General features: G+C 49.0%; 9 non-coding genes across 9 annotated transcripts; all 9 read left to right on the top strand.

Annotated features, from left to right (window-relative positions):
- The first annotated feature begins 611 nt into the window (after positions 1 to 611).
- TRNAI-GAU (transfer RNA isoleucine (anticodon GAU)) lies at positions 612 to 684 on the top strand. The gene has a single exon. It is a non-coding gene; the product is annotated as a tRNA-Ile (tRNA).
- A 4,337-nt stretch (positions 685 to 5,021) lies between these two features.
- Positions 5,022 to 5,094, top strand: TRNAI-GAU (transfer RNA isoleucine (anticodon GAU)). Its single transcript has one exon. It is a non-coding gene; the product is annotated as a tRNA-Ile (tRNA).
- Positions 5,095 to 6,050: 956 nt separating this feature from the next.
- On the top strand, positions 6,051 to 6,123 carry TRNAI-GAU (transfer RNA isoleucine (anticodon GAU)). Its single transcript has one exon. It is a non-coding gene; the product is annotated as a tRNA-Ile (tRNA).
- A 2,573-nt stretch (positions 6,124 to 8,696) lies between these two features.
- On the top strand, positions 8,697 to 8,769 carry TRNAI-GAU (transfer RNA isoleucine (anticodon GAU)). The gene has a single exon. It is a non-coding gene; the product is annotated as a tRNA-Ile (tRNA).
- Positions 8,770 to 13,106: 4,337 nt separating this feature from the next.
- Positions 13,107 to 13,179, top strand: TRNAI-GAU (transfer RNA isoleucine (anticodon GAU)). Its single transcript has one exon. It is a non-coding gene; the product is annotated as a tRNA-Ile (tRNA).
- Positions 13,180 to 13,841: 662 nt separating this feature from the next.
- On the top strand, positions 13,842 to 13,914 carry TRNAI-GAU (transfer RNA isoleucine (anticodon GAU)). Its single transcript has one exon. It is a non-coding gene; the product is annotated as a tRNA-Ile (tRNA).
- A 2,279-nt stretch (positions 13,915 to 16,193) lies between these two features.
- TRNAK-UUU (transfer RNA lysine (anticodon UUU)) lies at positions 16,194 to 16,266 on the top strand. Its single transcript has one exon. It is a non-coding gene; the product is annotated as a tRNA-Lys (tRNA).
- A 74-nt stretch (positions 16,267 to 16,340) lies between these two features.
- Positions 16,341 to 16,413, top strand: TRNAI-GAU (transfer RNA isoleucine (anticodon GAU)). The gene has a single exon. It is a non-coding gene; the product is annotated as a tRNA-Ile (tRNA).
- Positions 16,414 to 17,664: 1,251 nt separating this feature from the next.
- Positions 17,665 to 17,737, top strand: TRNAK-UUU (transfer RNA lysine (anticodon UUU)). The gene has a single exon. It is a non-coding gene; the product is annotated as a tRNA-Lys (tRNA).
- The last annotated feature ends 28 nt before the right edge of the window (positions 17,738 to 17,765 follow it).

Below are 17,765 nucleotides of genomic sequence, written 5' to 3'. Positions count from 1 at the left end.
CCTGACAAACATTTAATTTCCGAGCTTCCGTGGCTCAATGGTTAGCGCGTTCGGCTGTTAATTTAAAGGTTGGTGGTTCGAGCCCACCCGGGAGCAGTGTTGTAAGGTCTCAGACGTGACGTAAAAAGTCAGAGTTTTTCCACAATACCTGACGACCATTTAATTTTTGGGCTTCTGTGGCGCAGTGGTTAGCGCGTTCGGCTGTTAACCGAAAGGTTGGTGGTTCGAGCCCACCCGGGAGAGGTGTTGTGGGGTCTCAGGTGTGACGTAAAAAGTCAGAGTTTTTCCGCAATACCTGACGACCATTTAATTTTTGGGCTTCTGTGGCGCAGTGGTTAACGCGTTCGGCTGTTAACCGAAAGGTTGGTGGTTCGAGCCCACCCGGGAGAGGTGTTGTGGGGTCTCAGATGTAGCGTGAAAAGTCATAACTTTTCCACAATACCTTACAACCATTTAAGTTCCGAGCTTCCGTGGCTCAATGGTTAGCGCGTTCGGCTGTTAATTGAAAGGTTGGTGGTTCGAGCCCACCCGGGAGAGGTGTTGTGGGGTCTCAGATGTAGCGTGAAAAGTCATAACTTTTCCACAATACCTGACAACCATTTAAGTTCCGAGCTTCCGTGGCTCAATGGTTAGCGCGTTCGGCTGATAACCGAAAGGTTGGTGGTTCGAGCCCACCCGGGAGAGGTGTTGTGTGGTCTCAGATGTAGCGTGAAAAGTCATAACTTTTCCACAATACCTGACAACCATTTAATTTCTGAGCTTCCTTGGCGCAATGGTTAGCGCGCTCAGCTGTTATTCAAAAGGTTGGTGGTTCGAGCCCACCTGGGAGCAGTGTTGTGAGGTCTCAGATGTGACGTAAAAGGTCAGAGTTTTTCCACAATACCTGACGACCATTTAATTTTTGGGCTTCCGTGACGCAATGGTTAGCGCGTTCAGCTGTTAACCGAAAGGTTGGTGGTTCGAGCCCACCCGGAAGAGGTGTTGTGGGGTCTCAGATGTAGCGTGAAAAGTCATAACTTTTCCACAATACCTGACAACCATTTAAGTTCCGAGCTTCCGTGGCGCAGTGGTTATCGCGTTTGGCTGTTAACCAAAAGGTTGGTGGTTCGAGCCCACCCAGGAGAGGTGTTGTGGGGTCTCAGATGTAGCGTGAAAAGTCATAACTTTTCCACAATACCTGACAACCGTTTAATTTCTGAGCTTCCTTGGCGCAATGGTTAGCGCGCTCAGCTGTTATTCAAAAGGTTGGTGGTTCGAGCCCACCCGGGAGCAGTGTTGTGAGGTCTCAGGTGTGACGTAAAAAGTCAGAGTTTTTCCGCAATACCTGACGACCATTTAATTTTTGGGCTTCTGTGGCGCAGTGGTTAGCGCGTTCGGCTGTTAACCGAAAGGTTGGTGGTTCGAGCCCACCCGGGAGAGGTGTTGTGGGGTCTCAGATGTAGCGTGAAAAGTCATAACTTTTCCACAATACCTGACAACCATTTAAGTTCCGAGCCTCCGTGGCTCAATGGTTAGCGCGTTCGCCTGTTAACCGAAAGGTTGGTGGTTCGGGCCCACCCGGGAGAGGTGTTGTGTAGTCTCAGATGTAGCGTGAAAAGTCATAACTTTTCCACAATACCTGACAACCATTTAATTTCTGAGCTTCCGTGGCGCAATGGTTAGCGCGCTCAGCTGTTATTCAAAAGGTTGGTGGTTCGAGCTCACCCGGGAGCAGTGTTGTGATGTCTCAGATGTGACGTAAAAAGTCGGAGTTTTTCCACAATACCTGACGACCATTTAATTTTTGGGATTCCGTTGCGCAATGGTTAGCGCGTTCGGCTGTTAACCGAAAGGTTGGTGGTTCGGGCCCACCCAGGAGAGGTTTTGTGGGGTCTCAGATGTAGCGTGAAAAGTCATAACTTTTCCACAATACCTGACAAACATTTAATTTCCGAGCTTCCGTGGCTCAATGGTTAGCGCGTTCGGCTGTTAATTGAAAGGTTGGTGGTTCGAGCCCACCCGTAAGCAGTGTTGTGAGATCTCAGACGTGACGTAAAAAGTCAGAGTTTTTCCACAATACCTGACGACCATTTAATTTTTGGGCTTCCGTGGCGCAGTGGTTAGCGCGTTCGGCTGTTAACCGAAAGGTTGGTGGTTCGAGCCCACCCGGGAGAGGTGTTGTGGGGTCTCAGATGTAACGTAAAAAGCCAAAGTTTTTCAACAATTCCTGACGAACATTTAATTTTTGGGCTTCCGTGACGCAGTGGTTAGCGCGTTCGGCTGTTAACCGAAAGGTTGGTGGTTCGAGCCCACCCGGGAGAGGTGTTGTGGGGTCTCAGATGTAGCGTGAAAAGTCATAACTTTTCCACAATACCTGACAACCATTTAAGTTCCGAGGCTCCGTGGCTCAATGGTTAGCGCGTTCGCCTGTTAACCGAAAGGTTGGTGGTTCGAGCCCACCCGGGAGAGGTGTTGTGTAGTATCAGATGTAGCGTGAAAAGTCATAACTTTTCCACAATACCTGACAACCATTTAATTTCTGAGCTTCCGTGGCGCAATGGTTAGCGCGCTCAGCTGTTATTCAAAAGGTTGGTGGTTCGAGCCCACCCGGGAGCAGTGTTGTGATGTCTCAGATGTGACGTAAAAAGTCGGAGTTTTTCCACAATACCTGACGACCATTTAATTTTTGGGCTTCCGTTGCGCAATGGTTAGCGCGTTCGGCTGTTAACCGAAAGGTTGGTGGTTCGGGCCCACCCAGGAGAGGTGTTGTGGGGTCTCAGATGTAGCGTGAAAAGTCATAACTTTTCCACAATACCTGACAAACATTTAATTTCCGAGCTTCCGTGGCTCAATGGTTAGCGCGTTCGGCTGTTAATTTAAAGGTTGGTGGTTCGAGCCCACCCGGGAGCAGTGTTGTAAGGTCTCAGACGTGACGTAAAAAGTCAGAGTTTTTCCACAATACCTGACGACCATTTAATTTTTGGGCTTCTGTGGCGCAGTGGTTAGCGCGTTCGGCTGTTAACCGAAAGGTTGGTGGTTCGAGCCCACCCGGGAGAGGTGTTGTGGGGTCTCAGGTGTGACGTAAAAAGTCAGAGTTTTTCCGCAATACCTGACGACCATTTAATTTTTGGGCTTCTGTGGCGCAGTGGTTAGCGCGTTCGGCTGTTAACCGAAAGGTTGGTGGTTCGAGCCCACCCGGGAGAGGTGTTGTGGGGTCTCAGATGTAGCGTGAAAAGTCATAACTTTTCCACACTACCTGACAACCATTTAAGTTCCGAGCCTCCGTGGCTCAATGGTTAGCGCGTTCGGCTGTTACCCGAAAGGTTGGTGGTTCGAGCCCACCAGGGAGAGGTGTTGTGTGGTCTCAGATGTAGCGTGAAAAGTCATAACTTTTCCACAATACCTGACAACCATTTAATTTCTGAGCTTCCTTGGCGCAATGGTTAGCGCGCTCAGCTGTTATTCAAAAGGTTGGTGGTTCGAGCCCACCCGGGAGCAGTGTTGTGAGGTCTCAGGTGTGACGTAAAAAGTCAGAGTTTTTCCGCAATACCTGACGACCATTTAATTTTTGGGCTTCTGTGGCGCAGTGGTTAGCGCGTTCGGCTGTTAACCGAAAGGTTGGTGGTTCGAGCCCACCCGGGAGAGGTGTTGTGGGGTCTCAGATGTAGCGTGAAAAGTCATAACTTTTCCACAATACCTGACAACCATTTAAGTTCCGAGCCTCCGTGGCTCAATGGTTAGCGCGTTCGCCTGTTAACCGAAAGGTTGGTGGTTCGAGCCCACCCGGGAGAGGTGTTGTGTAGTCTCAGATGTAGCGTGAAAAGTCATAACTTTTCCACAATACCTGACAAACATTTAATTTCCGAGCTTCCGTGGCTCAATGGTTAGCGCGTTCGGCTGTTAATTGAAAGGTTGGTGGTTCGAGCCCACCCGGGAGCAGTGTTGTGAGGTCTCAGACGTGACGTAAAAAGTCAGAGTTTTTCCACAATACCTGACGACCATTTAATTTTTGGGCTTCCGTGGCGCAATGGTAAGCGCGTTCGGCTGTTAACTGAAAGGTTGGTGGTTCGAGCCGACCCGGGAGAGCTGTTGTGGGGTCTCAGATGTAACGTAAAAAGCCAAAGTTTTTCCAGAATACCTGACGAACATTTAATTTTTGGGCTTCCGTGGCGCAATAGTTAGCGCGTTCAGCTGTTAACCGAAAGGTTGGTGGTTCGAGCCCACCCGGGAGAGGTGTTGTGGGGTCTCAGATGTAGCGTGAAAAGTCATAACTTTTCCACAATACCTGACAACCATTTAAGTTCCGAGCCTCCGTGGCTCAATGGTTAGCGCGTTCGCCTGTTAACCGAAAGGTTGGTGGTTCGAGCCCACCCGGGAGAGGTGTTGTGTAGTCTCAGATGTAGCGTGAAAAGTCATAACTTTTCCACAATACCTGACAAACATTTAATTTCCGAGCTTCCGTGGCTCAATGGTTAGCGCGTTCGGCTGTTAATTGAAAGGTTGGTGGTTCGAGCCCAACCGGGAGCAGTGTTGTGAGGTCTCAGACGTGACGTAAAAAGTCAGAGTTTTTCCACAATACCTGACGACCATTTAATTTTTGGGCTTCCGTGGCGCAATGGTAAGCGCGTTCGGCTGTTAACTGAAAGGTTGGTGGTTCGAGCCGACCCGGGAGAGCTGTTGTGGGGTCTCAGATGTAACGTAAAAAGCCAAAGTTTTTCCACAATTCCTGACGAACATTTAATTTTTGGGCTTCCGTGACGCGATGGTTAGCGCGTTCAGCTGTTAACCGAAAGGTTGGTGGTTCGAGCCCACCCTGGAGAGGTGTTGTGGGGTCTCAGATGTAACGTAAAAAGTCAAAGTTTTTCCAGAATACCTGACGAACATTTAATTTTTGGGCTTCCGTGGCGCAATAGTTAGCGCGTTCAGCTGTTAACCGAAAGGTTGGTGGTTCGAGTCCACCCGGAAGAGGTGTTGTGGGGTCTCAGATGTAGCGTGAAAAGTCATAACTTTTCCACAATACCTTACAACCATTTAAGTTCCGAGCTTCCGTGGCTCAATGGTTAGCGCGTTCGGCTGATAACCGAAAGGTTGGTGGTTCGAGCCCACCCGGAAGAGGTGTTGTGGGGTCTCAGATGTAACGTAAAAAGCCAAAGTTTTTCCACAATTCCTGACGAACATTTAATTTTTGGGCTTCCGTGACGCAATGGTTAGCGCGTTCAGCTGTTAACCGAAAGGTTGGTGGTTCGAGCCCACCCGGAAGAGGTGTTGTGGGGTCTCAGATGTAACGTAAAAAGCCAAAGTTTTTCCACAATTCCTGACGAACATTTAATTTTTGGGCTTCCGTGACGCAATGGTTAGCGCGTTCAGCTGTTAACCGAAAGGTTGGTGGTTCGAGCCCACCCTGGAGAGGTGTTGTGTAGTCTCAGATGTAGCATGAAAAGTCAGAGTTTTTCCACAATACCTGACGAACGTTTAATTTTTGGGCTTCCGTAGCGCAATGGTTAGCGCGTTCAGCTGTTAACCGAAAGGTTGGTGGTTCGAGCCCACCCAGAAGAGGTGTTGTGGGGTCTCAGATGTAGCGTGAAAAGTCATAACTTTTCCACAATACCTGACAACCATTTAATTTCTGAGCTTCCGTGGCTCAATAGTTAGCGCGTTCGGCTGTAAACCAATAGGTTGGTGGTTCGAGCCTATCCGGGAGCGGTGTTGTGAGGTCTCAGATGTAACGTAAAATGTCAGAGTTTTTCCACAATACCTGACTAACATTCAATTTTTGGGCTTCCGTAGCGCAATGGTTAGCGCGTTCAGCTGTTTACCGAAAGGTTGGTGGTTCGAGCCCACCCGGGAGAGATGTTGTGGGGTCTCAGATGTAACGAAAAAAGTCAAAGTTTTTCCAGAATACCTGACGAACATTTAATTTTTGGGCTTCCGTGGCGCAATGGTTAGCGCGTTCGGCTGTTAACCGAAAGGTTGGTGGTTCGGGCCCACCCAGGAGAGGTGTTCTGGGGTCTCAGATGTAGCGTGAAAATTCATAACTTTTCCACAATACCTTACAACCATTTAAGTTCCGAGCTTCCGTGGCTCAATGGTTAGCGCGTTCGGCTGATAACCGAAAGGTTGGTGGTTCGAGCCCACCCGGGAGAGGTGTTGTGTGGTCTCAGATGTAGCGTGAAAAGTCATAACTTTTCCAGAATAACTGACAACCATTTAATTTCTGAGCTTCCGTGGCGCAATGGTTAGCGCGCTCAGCTGTTATTCAAAAGGTTGGTGGTTCGAGCGCACCCGGGAGCAGTGTTGTGAGGTCTCAGATGTAACGTAAAAAGCCAAAGTTTTTCCACAATTCCTGACGAACATTTAATTTTTGGGCTTCCGTGACGCAATGGTTAGCGCGTTCGGCTGTTAATTGAAAGGTTGGTGGTTCGAGACCACCCAGAAGAGGTGTTGTGGGGTCTCAGATGTAGCGTGATAAGTCAAAGTTTTTCCACAATACCTGACGACCATTTAATTTTTCGGCTTCCATTGCGCAATGGTTAGCGCGTTCAGCTGTTAACCGAAAGGTTGGTGGTTCGAGCCCACCCGGGAGCAGTGTTGTGTGGTCCCAGATGTGACGTAAAAAGTCGGAGATTTTCCACAATACCTGACGACCTTTCAATTTTTGGGCTTCCGTTGCGCAATGGTTAGCACGTTCGGCTGTTAACCGAAAGGTTGGTGGTTCGAGCCGACCCGGGAGAGGTGTTGTGGGGTCTCAGATGTAACGTAAAAAGCCAAAGTTTTTCCACAATTCCTGACGAACATTTAATTTTTGGGCTTCCGTGACGCAATGGTTAGCGCGTTCGGCTGTTAATTGAAAGGTTGGTGGTTCGAGACCACCCAGAAGAGGTGTTGTGGGGTCTCAGATGTAGCGTGATAAGTCAAAGTTTTTCCACAATAGCTGACGACCATTTAATTTTTCGGCTTCCATTGCGCAATGGTTAGCGCGTTCAGCTGTTAACCGAAAGGTTGGTGGTTCGAGCCCACCCGGGAGCAGTGTTGTGTGGTCCCAGATGTGACGTAAAAAGTCGGAGATTTTCCACAATACCTGACGACCTTTCAATTTTTGGGCTTCCGTTGCGCAATGGTTAGCACGTTCGGCTGTTAACCGAAAGGTTGGTGGTTCGAGCCCACCCGGGAGAGGTGTTGTGTAGTATCAGATGTAGCGTGAAAAGTCATAACTTTTCCACAATACCTGACAACCATTTAATTTCTGAGCTTCCGTGGCGCAATGGTTAGCGCGCTCAGCTGTTATTCAAAAGGTTGGTGGTTCGAGCCCACCCGGGAGCAGTGTTGTGATGTCTCAGATGTGACGTAAAAAGTCGGAGTTTTTCCACAATACCTGACGACCATTTAATTTTTGGGCTTCCGTTGCGCAATGGTTAGCGCGTTCGGCTGTTAACCGAAAGGTTGGTGGTTCGGGCCCACCCAGGAGAGGTGTTGTGGGGTCTCAGATGTAGCGTGAAAAGTCATAACTTTTCCACAATACCTGACAAACATTTAATTTCCGAGCTTCCGTGGCTCAATGGTTAGCGCGTTCGGCTGTTAATTTAAAGGTTGGTGGTTCGAGCCCACCCGGGAGCAGTGTTGTAAGGTCTCAGACGTGACGTAAAAAGTCAGAGTTTTTCCACAATACCTGACGACCATTTAATTTTTGGGCTTCTGTGGCGCAGTGGTTAGCGCGTTCGGCTGTTAACCGAAAGGTTGGTGGTTCGAGCCCACCCGGGAGAGGTGTTGTGGGGTCTCAGATGTAACGTAAAAACCCAAAGTTTTTCCACAATTCCTGACGAACATTTAATTTTTGGGCTTCCGTGACGCAATGGTTAGCGCGTTCAGCTGTTAACCGAAAGGTTGGTGGTTCGAGCCCACCCGGAAGAGGTGTTGTGGGGTCTCAGATGTAGCGTGAAAAGTCATAACTTTTCCACAATACCTGACAACCATTTAAGTTCCGAGCTTCCGTGGCTCAATGGTTAGCGCGTTCGGCTGTTACCCGAAAGGTTGGTGGTTCGAGCCCACCAGGGAGAGGTGTTGTGTGGTCTCAGATGTAGCGTGAAAAGTCATAACTTTTCCACAATACCTGACAACCATTTAATTTCTGAGCTTCCGTGGCGCAATGGTTAGCGCGCTCAGCTGTTATTCAAAAGGTTGGTGGTTCGAGCCCACCCGGGAGCAGTGTTGTGAGGTCTCAGGTGTGACGTAAAAAGTCAGAGTTTTTCCGCAATACCTGACGACCATTTAATTTTTGGGCTTCCGTGGCGCAGTGGTTAGCGCGTTCGGCTGTTAACCGAAAGGTTGGTGGTTCGAGCCCACCCGGGAGAGGTGTTGTGGGGTCTCAGATGTAACGTAAAAAGCCAAAGTTTTTCAACAATTCCTGACGAACATTTAATTTTTGGGCTTCCGTGACGCAATGGTTAGCGCGTTCAGCTGTTAACCGAAAGGTTGGTGGTTCGAGCCCACCCGGAAGAGGTGTTGTGGGGTCTCAGATGTAGCGTGAAAAGTCATAACTTTTCCACAATACCTGACAACCATTTAAGTTCCGAGCTTCCGTGGCGCAGTGGTTAGCGCGTTTGGCTGTTAACCAAAAGGTTGGTGGTTCGAGCCCACCCAGGAGAGGTGTTGTGGGGTCTCAGATGTAACGTAAAAAGCCAAAGTTTTTCAACAATTCCTGACGAACATTTAATTTTTGGGCTTCCGTGACGCAATGGTTAGCGCGTTCGGCTGATAACCGAAAGGTTGGTGGTTCGAGCCCACCCGGGAGAGGTGTTGTGTGGTCTCAGATGTAGCGTGAAAAGTCATAACTTTTCCAGAATAACTGACAACCATTTAATTTCTGAGCTTCCGTGGCGCAATGGTTAGCGCGCTCAGCTGTTATTCAAAAGGTTGGTGGTTCGAGCGCACCCGGGAGCAGTGTTGTGAGGTCTCAGATGTAACGTAAAAAGCCAAAGTTTTTCCACAATTCCTGACGAACATTTAATTTTTGGGCTTCCGTGACGCAATGGTTAGCGCGTTCGGCTGTTAATTGAAAGGTTGGTGGTTCGAGACCACCCAGAAGAGGTGTTGTGGGGTCTCAGATGTAGCGTGATAAGTCAAAGTTTTTCCACAATACCTGACGACCATTTAATTTTTCGGCTTCCATTGCGCAATGGTTAGCGCGTTCAGCTGTTAACCGAAAGGTTGGTGGTTCGAGCCCACCCGGGAGCAGTGTTGTGTGGTCCCAGATGTGACGTAAAAAGTCGGAGATTTTCCACAATACCTGACGACCTTTCAATTTTTGGGCTTCCGTTGCGCAATGGTTAGCACGTTCGGCTGTTAACCGAAAGGTTGGTGGTTCGAGCCGACCCGGGAGAGGTGTTGTGGGGTCTCAGATGTAACGTAAAAAGCCAAAGTTTTTCCACAATTCCTGACGAACATTTAATTTTTGGGCTTCCGTGACGCAATGGTTAGCGCGTTCGGCTGTTAATTGAAAGGTTGGTGGTTCGAGACCACCCAGAAGAGGTGTTGTGGGGTCTCAGATGTAGCGTGATAAGTCAAAGTTTTTCCACAATAGCTGACGACCATTTAATTTTTCGGCTTCCATTGCGCAATGGTTAGCGCGTTCAGCTGTTAACCGAAAGGTTGGTGGTTCGAGCCCACCCGGGAGCAGTGTTGTGTGGTCCCAGATGTGACGTAAAAAGTCGGAGATTTTCCACAATACCTGACGACCTTTCAATTTTTGGGCTTCCGTTGCGCAATGGTTAGCACGTTCGGCTGTTAACCGAAAGGTTGGTGGTTCGAGCCCACCCGGGAGAGGTGTTGTGTAGTATCAGATGTAGCGTGAAAAGTCATAACTTTTCCACAATACCTGACAACCATTTAATTTCTGAGCTTCCGTGGCGCAATGGTTAGCGCGCTCAGCTGTTATTCAAAAGGTTGGTGGTTCGAGCCCACCCGGGAGCAGTGTTGTGATGTCTCAGATGTGACGTAAAAAGTCGGAGTTTTTCCACAATACCTGACGACCATTTAATTTTTGGGCTTCCGTTGCGCAATGGTTAGCGCGTTCGGCTGTTAACCGAAAGGTTGGTGGTTCGGGCCCACCCAGGAGAGGTGTTGTGGGGTCTCAGATGTAGCGTGAAAAGTCATAACTTTTCCACAATACCTGACAAACATTTAATTTCCGAGCTTCCGTGGCTCAATGGTTAGCGCGTTCGGCTGTTAATTTAAAGGTTGGTGGTTCGAGCCCACCCGGGAGCAGTGTTGTAAGGTCTCAGACGTGACGTAAAAAGTCAGAGTTTTTCCACAATACCTGACGACCATTTAATTTTTGGGCTTCTGTGGCGCAGTGGTTAGCGCGTTCGGCTGTTAACCGAAAGGTTGGTGGTTCGAGCCCACCCGGGAGAGGTGTTGTGGGGTCTCAGATGTAACGTAAAAACCCAAAGTTTTTCCACAATTCCTGACGAACATTTAATTTTTGGGCTTCCGTGACGCAATGGTTAGCGCGTTCAGCTGTTAACCGAAAGGTTGGTGGTTCGAGCCCACCCGGAAGAGGTGTTGTGGGGTCTCAGATGTAGCGTGAAAAGTCATAACTTTTCCACAATACCTGACAACCATTTAAGTTCCGAGCTTCCGTGGCTCAATGGTTAGCGCGTTCGGCTGTTACCCGAAAGGTTGGTGGTTCGAGCCCACCAGGGAGAGGTGTTGTGTGGTCTCAGATGTAGCGTGAAAAGTCATAACTTTTCCACAATACCTGACAACCATTTAATTTCTGAGCTTCCGTGGCGCAATGGTTAGCGCGCTCAGCTGTTATTCAAAAGGTTGGTGGTTCGAGCCCACCCGGGAGCAGTGTTGTGAGGTCTCAGGTGTGACGTAAAAAGTCAGAGTTTTTCCGCAATACCTGACGACCATTTAATTTTTGGGCTTCCGTGGCGCAGTGGTTAGCGCGTTCGGCTGTTAACCGAAAGGTTGGTGGTTCGAGCCCACCCGGGAGAGGTGTTGTGGGGTCTCAGATGTAACGTAAAAAGCCAAAGTTTTTCAACAATTCCTGACGAACATTTAATTTTTGGGCTTCCGTGACGCAATGGTTAGCGCGTTCAGCTGTTAACCGAAAGGTTGGTGGTTCGAGCCCACCCGGAAGAGGTGTTGTGGGGTCTCAGATGTAGCGTGAAAAGTCATAACTTTTCCACAATACCTGACAACCATTTAAGTTCCGAGCTTCCGTGGCGCAGTGGTTAGCGCGTTTGGCTGTTAACCAAAAGGTTGGTGGTTCGAGCCCACCCAGGAGAGGTGTTGTGGGGTCTCAGATGTAACGTAAAAAGCCAAAGTTTTTCAACAATTCCTGACGAACATTTAATTTTTGGGCTTCCGTGACGCAATGGTTAGCGCGTTCAGCTGTTAACCGAAAGGTTGGTGGTTCGAGCCCACCCGGAAGAGGTGTTGTGGGGTCTCAGATGTAGCGTGAAAAGTCATAACTTTTCCACAATACCTGACAACCATTTAATTTCTGAGCTTCCGTGGCGCAATGGTTAGCGGGCTCAGCTGTTATTCAAAAGGTTGGTGGTTCGAGCCCACCCGGGAGCAGTGTTGTGAGGTCTCAGGTGTGACGTAAAAAGTCAGAGTTTTTCCGCAATACCTGACGACCATTTAATTTTTGGGCTTCTGTGGCGCAGTGGTTAGCGCGTTCGGCTGTTAACCGAAAGGTTGGTGGTTCGAGCCCACCCGGGAGAGGTGTTGTGGGGTCTCAGATGTAGCGTGAAAAGTCATAACTTTTCCACAATACCTGACAACCATTTAAGTTCCGAGCCTCCGTGGGTCAATGGTTAGCGCGTTCGCCTGTTAACCGAAAGGTTGGTGGTTCGAGCCCACCCGGAAGAGGTGTTGTGGGGTCTCAGATGTAACGTAAAAAGCCAAAGTTTTTCCACAATTCCTGACGAACATTTAATTTTTGGGCTTCCGTGACGCGATGGTTAGCGCGTTCAGCTGTTAACCGAAAGGTTGGTGGTTCGAGCCCACCCTGGAGAGGTGTTGTGGGGTCTCAGATGTAACGTAAAAAGTCAAAGTTTTTCCAGAATACCTGACGAACATTTAATTTTTGGGCTTCCGTGGCGCAATAGTTAGCGCGTTCAGCTGTTAACCGAAAGGTTGGTGGTTCGAGCCCACCCGGAAGAGGTGTTGTGGGGTCTCAGATGTAGCGTGAAAAGTCATAACTTTTCCACAATACCTGACAACCATTTAAGTTCCGAGCTTCCGTGGCGCAGTGGTTAGCGCGTTTGGCTGTTAACCAAAAGGTTGGTGGTTCGAGCCCACCCAGGAGAGGTGTTGTGGGGTCTCAGATGTAGCGTGAAAAGTCATAAATTTTCCACAATACCTGACAACCATTTAATTTCTGAGCTTCCTTGGCGCAATGGTTAGCGCGCTCAGCTGTTATTCAAAAGGTTGGTGGTTCGAGCCCACCCGGGAGCAGTGTTGTGAGGTCTCAGGTGTGACGTAAAAAGTCAGAGTTTTTCCGCAATACCTGACGACCATTTAATTTTTGGGCTTCTGTGGCGCAGTGGTTAGCGCGTTCGGCTGTTAACCGAAAGGTTGGTGGTTCGAGCCCACCCGGGAGAGGTGTTGTGGGGTCTCAGATGTAGCGTGAAAAGTCATAACTTTTCCACAATACCTGACAACCATTTAAGTTCCGAGCCTCCGTGGGTCAATGGTTAGCGCGTTCGCCTGTTAACCGAAAGGTTGGTGGTTCGAGCCCACCCGGAAGAGGTGTTGTGGGGTCTCAGATGTAACGTAAAAAGCCAAAGTTTTTCCACAATTCCTGACGAACATTTAATTTTTGGGCTTCCGTGACGCGATGGTTAGCGCGTTCAGCTGTTAACCGAAAGGTTGGTGGTTCGAGCCCACCCTGGAGAGGTGTTGTGGGGTCTCAGATGTAACGTAAAAAGTCAAAGTTTTTCCAGAATACCTGACGAACATTTAATTTTTGGGCTTCCGTGGCGCAATAGTTAGCGCGTTCAGCTGTTAACCGAAAGGTTGGTGGTTCGAGCCCACCCGGAAGAGGTGTTGTGGGGTCTCAGATGTAGCGTGAAAAGTCATAACTTTTCCACAATACCTTACAACCATTTAAGTTCCGAGCTTCCGTGGCTCAATGGTTAGCGCGTTCGGCTGATAACCGAAAGGTTGGTGGTTCGAGCCCACCCGGAAGAGGTGTTGTGGGGTCTCAGATGTAGCGTGAAAAGTCATAACTTTTCCACAATACCTTACAACCATTTAAGTTCCGAGCTTCCGTGGCTCAATGGTTAGCGCGTTCAGCTGTTAACCGAAAGGTTGGTGGTTCGAGCCCACCCTGGAGAGGTGTTGTGTAGTCTCAGATGTAGCATGAAAAGTCAGAGTTTTTCCACAATACCTGACAACCATTTAATTTCTGAGCTTCCGTGGCTCAATAGTTAGCGCGTTCGGCTGTTAACCAATAGGTTGGTGGTTCGAGCCTATCCGGGAGCGGTGTTGTGAGGTCTCAGATGTAACGTAAAATGTCAGAGTTTTTCCACAATACCTGACTAACATTCAATTTTTGGGCTTCCGTAGCGCAATGGTTAGCGCGTTCAGCTGTTTACCGAAAGGTTGGTGGTTCGAGCCCACCCGGGAGAGATGTTGTGGGGTCTCAGATGTAACGAAAAAAGTCAAAGTTTTTCCAGAATACCTGACGAACATTTAATTTTTGGGCTTCCGTGGCGCAATGGTTAGCGCGTTCGGCTGTTAACCGAAAGGTTGGTGGTTCGGGCCCACCCAGGAGAGGTGTTCTGGGGTCTCAGATGTAGCGTGAAAATTCATAACTTTTCCACAATACCTTACAACCATTTAAGTTCCGAGCTTCCGTGGCTCAATGGTTAGCGCGTTCGGCTGATAACCGAAAGGTTGGTGGTTCGAGCCCACCCGGGAGAGGTGTTGTGTGGTCTCAGATGTAGCGTGAAAAGTCATAACTTTTCCAGAATAACTGACAACCATTTAATTTCTGAGCTTCCGTGGCGCAATGGTTAGCGCGCTCAGCTGTTATTCAAAAGGTTGGTGGTTCGAGCGCACCCGGGAGCAGTGTTGTGCGGTCTCAGATGTAACGTAAAAAGCCAAAGTTTTTCCACAATTCCTGACGAACATTTAATTTTTGGGCTTCCGTGACGCAATGGTTAGCGCGTTCGGCTGTTAATTGAAAGGTTGGTGGTTCGAGACCACCCAGAAGAGGTGTTGTGGGGTCTCAGATGTAGCGTGATAAGTCAAAGTTTTTCCACAATAGCTGACGACCATTTAATTTTTCGGCTTCCATTGCGCAATGGTTAGCGCGTTCAGCTGTTAACCGAAAGGTTGGTGGTTCGAGCCCACCCGGGAGCAGTGTTGTGTGGTCCCAGATGTGACGTAAAAAGTCGGAGATTTTCCACAATACCTGACGACCTTTCAATTTTTGGGCTTCCGTTGCGCAATGGTTAGCACGTTCGGCTGTTAACCGAAAGGTTGGTGGTTCGAGCCGACCCGGGAGAGGTGTTGTGGGGTCTCAGATGTAACGTAAAAAGCCAAAGTTTTTCCACAATTCCTGACGAACATTTAATTTTTGGGCTTCCGTGACGCGATGGTTAGCGCGTTCAGCTGTTAACCGAAAGGTTGGTGGTTCGAGCCCACCCTGGAGAGGTGTTGTGTAGTCTCAGATGTAGCGTGAAAAGTCAGAGTTTTTCCACAATACCTGACGAACGTTTAATTTTTGGGCTTCCGTGACGCAATGGTTAGCGCGTTCAGCTGTTAACCGAAAGGTTTGTGGTTCGAGCCCACCCTGGAGAGGTGTTGTGTAGTCTCAGATGTAGCATGAAAAGTCAGAGTTTTTCCACAATACCTGACGAACGTTTAATTTTTGGGCTTCCGTAGCGCAATGGTTAGCGCGTTCAGCTGTTAACCGAAAGGTTGGTGGTTCGAGCCCACCCAGAAGAGGTGTTGTGGGGTCTCAGATGTTGCGTGAAAAGTCATAACTTTTCCACAATACCTGACAACCATTTAATTTTTGAGCTTCCGTGGCTCAATGGTTAGCGCGTTCGGCTGTTACCCTAAAGGTTGGTGGTTCGAGCCCACCAGGGAGAGGTGTTGTGTGGTCTCAGATGTAGCGTGAAAAGTCATAACTTTTCCACAATACCTGACAACCATTTAATTTCTGAGCTTCCTTGGCGCAATGGTTAGCGCGCTCAGCTGTTATTCAAAAGGTTGGTGGTTCGAGCCCACCCGGGAGCAGTGTTGTGAGGTCTCAGGTGTGACGTAAAAGGTCAGAGTTTTTCCGCAATACCTGACGACCATTTAATTTTTGGGCTTCTGTGGCGCAGTGGTTAGCGCGTTCGGCTGTTAACCGAAAGGTTGGTGGTTCGAGCCCACCCGGGAGAGGTGTTGTGGGGTCTCAGATGTAGCGTGAAAAGTCATAACTTTTCCACAATACCTGACAACCATTTAAGTTCCGAGCCTCCGTGGCTCAATGGTTAGCGCGTTCGCCTGTTAACCGAAAGGTTGGTGGTTCGAGCCCACCCGGGAGAGGTGTTGTGTAGTCTCAGATGTAGCGTGAAAAGTCATAACTTTTCCACAATACCTGACAAACATTTAATTTCCGAGCTTCCGTGGCTCAATGGTTAGCGCGTTCGGCTGTTAATTGAAAGGTTGGTGGTTCGAGCCCACCCGGGAGCAGTGTTGTGAGGTCTCAGACGTGACGTAAAAAGTCAGAGTTTTTCCACAATACCTGACGACCATTTAATTTTTGGGCTTCCGTGGCGCAATGGTAAGCGCGTTCGGCTGTTAACTGAAAGGTTGGTGGTTCGAGCCGACCCGGGAGAGCTGTTGTGGGGTCTCAGATGTAACGTAAAAAGCCAAAGTTTTTCCACAATTCCTGACGAACATTTAATTTTTGGGCTTGCGTGACGCGATGGTTAGCGCGTTCAGCTGTTAACCGAAAGGTTGGTGGTTCGAGCCCACCCTGGAGAGGTGTTGTGTGGTCTCAGATGTAGCGTGAAAAGTCATAACTTTTCCACAATACCTGACATCCTTTTAATTTCTGAGCTTCCTTGGCGCAATGGTTAGCGCGCTCAGCTGTTATTCCTAAGGTTGGAGGTTCGAGCCCACCCGGGAGCAGTGTTGTGAGATCTCAGACGTGACGTAAAAAGTCAGAGTTTTTCCACAATACCTGACGACCATTTAATTGTTGGGCTTCCGTGGCGCAGTGGTTAGCGCGTTCGGCTTTTAACCGAAAGGTTGGTGGTTCGAGCCCACCCGGGAGAGGTGTTGTGGGGTCTCAGATGTAACGTAAAAAGCCAAAGTTTTTCCACAATTCCTGACGAACATTTAATTTTTGGGCTTCCGTGACGCAATGGTTAGCGCGTTCGGCTGATAACCGAAAGGTTGGTGGTTCGAGCCCACCCGGGAGAGGTGTTGTGTGGTCTCAGATGTAGCGTGAAAAGTCATAACTTTTCCAGAATAACTGACAACCATTTAATTTCTGAGCTTCCGTGGCGCAATGGTTAGCGCGCTCAGCTGTTATTCAAAAGGTTGGTGGTTCGAGCGCACCCGGGAGCAGTGTTGTGAGGTCTCAGATGTAACGTAAAAAGCCAAAGTTTTTCCACAATTCCTGACGAACATTTAATTTTTGGGCTTCCGTGGCGCAATGGTTAGCGCGTTCGGCTGTTAACCGAAAGGTTGGTGGTTCGAGCCCACCCGGGAGAGGTGTTGTGGGGTCTCAGATGTAACGTAAAAACCCAAAGTTTTTCCACAATTCCTGACGAACATTTAATTTTTTGGGCTTCCGTGACGCAATGGTTAGCGCGTTCAGCTGTTAACCGAAAGGTTGGTGGTTCGAGCCCACCCGGAAGAGGTGTTGTGGGGTCTCAGATGTAGCGTGAAAAGTCATAACTTTTCCACAATACCTGACAACCATTCAAGTTCCGAGCCTCCGTGGCTCAATGGTTAGCGCGTTCGCCTGTTAACCGAAAGGTTGGTGGTTCGAGCCCACCCGGGAGAGGTGTTGTGTAGTCTCAGATGTAGCGTGAAAAGTCATAACTTTTCCACAATACCTGACAAACATTTAATTTCCGAGCTTCCGAGGCTCAATGGTTAGCGCGTTCGGCTGTTAATTGAAAGGTTGGTGGTTCGAGCCCACCCGGGAGCAGTGTTGTGAGGTCTCAGACGTGACGTAAAAAGTCAGAGTTTTTCCACAATACCTGACGACCATTTAATTTTTGGGCTTCCGTGGCGCAATGGTAAGCGCGTTCGGCTGTTAACTGAAAGGTTGGTGGTTCGAGCCGACCCGGGAGAGCTGTTGTGGGGTCTCAGATGTAACGTAAAAAGCCAAAGTTTTTCCACAATTCCTGACGAACATTTAATTTTTGGGCTTCCGTGACGCGATGGTTAGCGCGTTCAGCTGTTAACCGAAAGGTTGGTGGTTCGAGCCCACCCTGGAGAGGTGTTGTGTGGTCTCAGATGTAGCGTGAAAAGTCATAACGTTTCCACAATACCTGACATCCTTTTAATTTCTGAGCTTCCTTGGCGCAATGGTTAGCGCGCTCAGCTGTTATTCATAAGGTTGGAGGTTCGAGCCCACCCGGGAGCAGTGTTGTGAGGTCTCAGACGTGACGTAAAAAGTCAGAGTTTTTCCACAATACCTGACGACCATTTAATTGTTGGGCTTCCGTGGCGCAGTGGTTAGCGCGTTCGGCTTTTAACCGAAAGGTTGGTGGTTCGAGCCCACCCGGGAGAGGTGTTGTGGGGTCTCAGATGTAACGTAA

This window comes from Phalangium opilio, unplaced genomic scaffold, assembly GCF_054372755.1.
Source record: "Phalangium opilio isolate 3A_F unplaced genomic scaffold, DU_Popi_V2 ptg000209l_1, whole genome shotgun sequence".
NCBI classification, from domain to species: domain Eukaryota; kingdom Metazoa; phylum Arthropoda; class Arachnida; order Opiliones; family Phalangiidae; genus Phalangium; species Phalangium opilio.
Note: the sequence above shows the minus strand (reverse complement) of the source record. Positions and strands in the feature narration are given on the sequence as shown.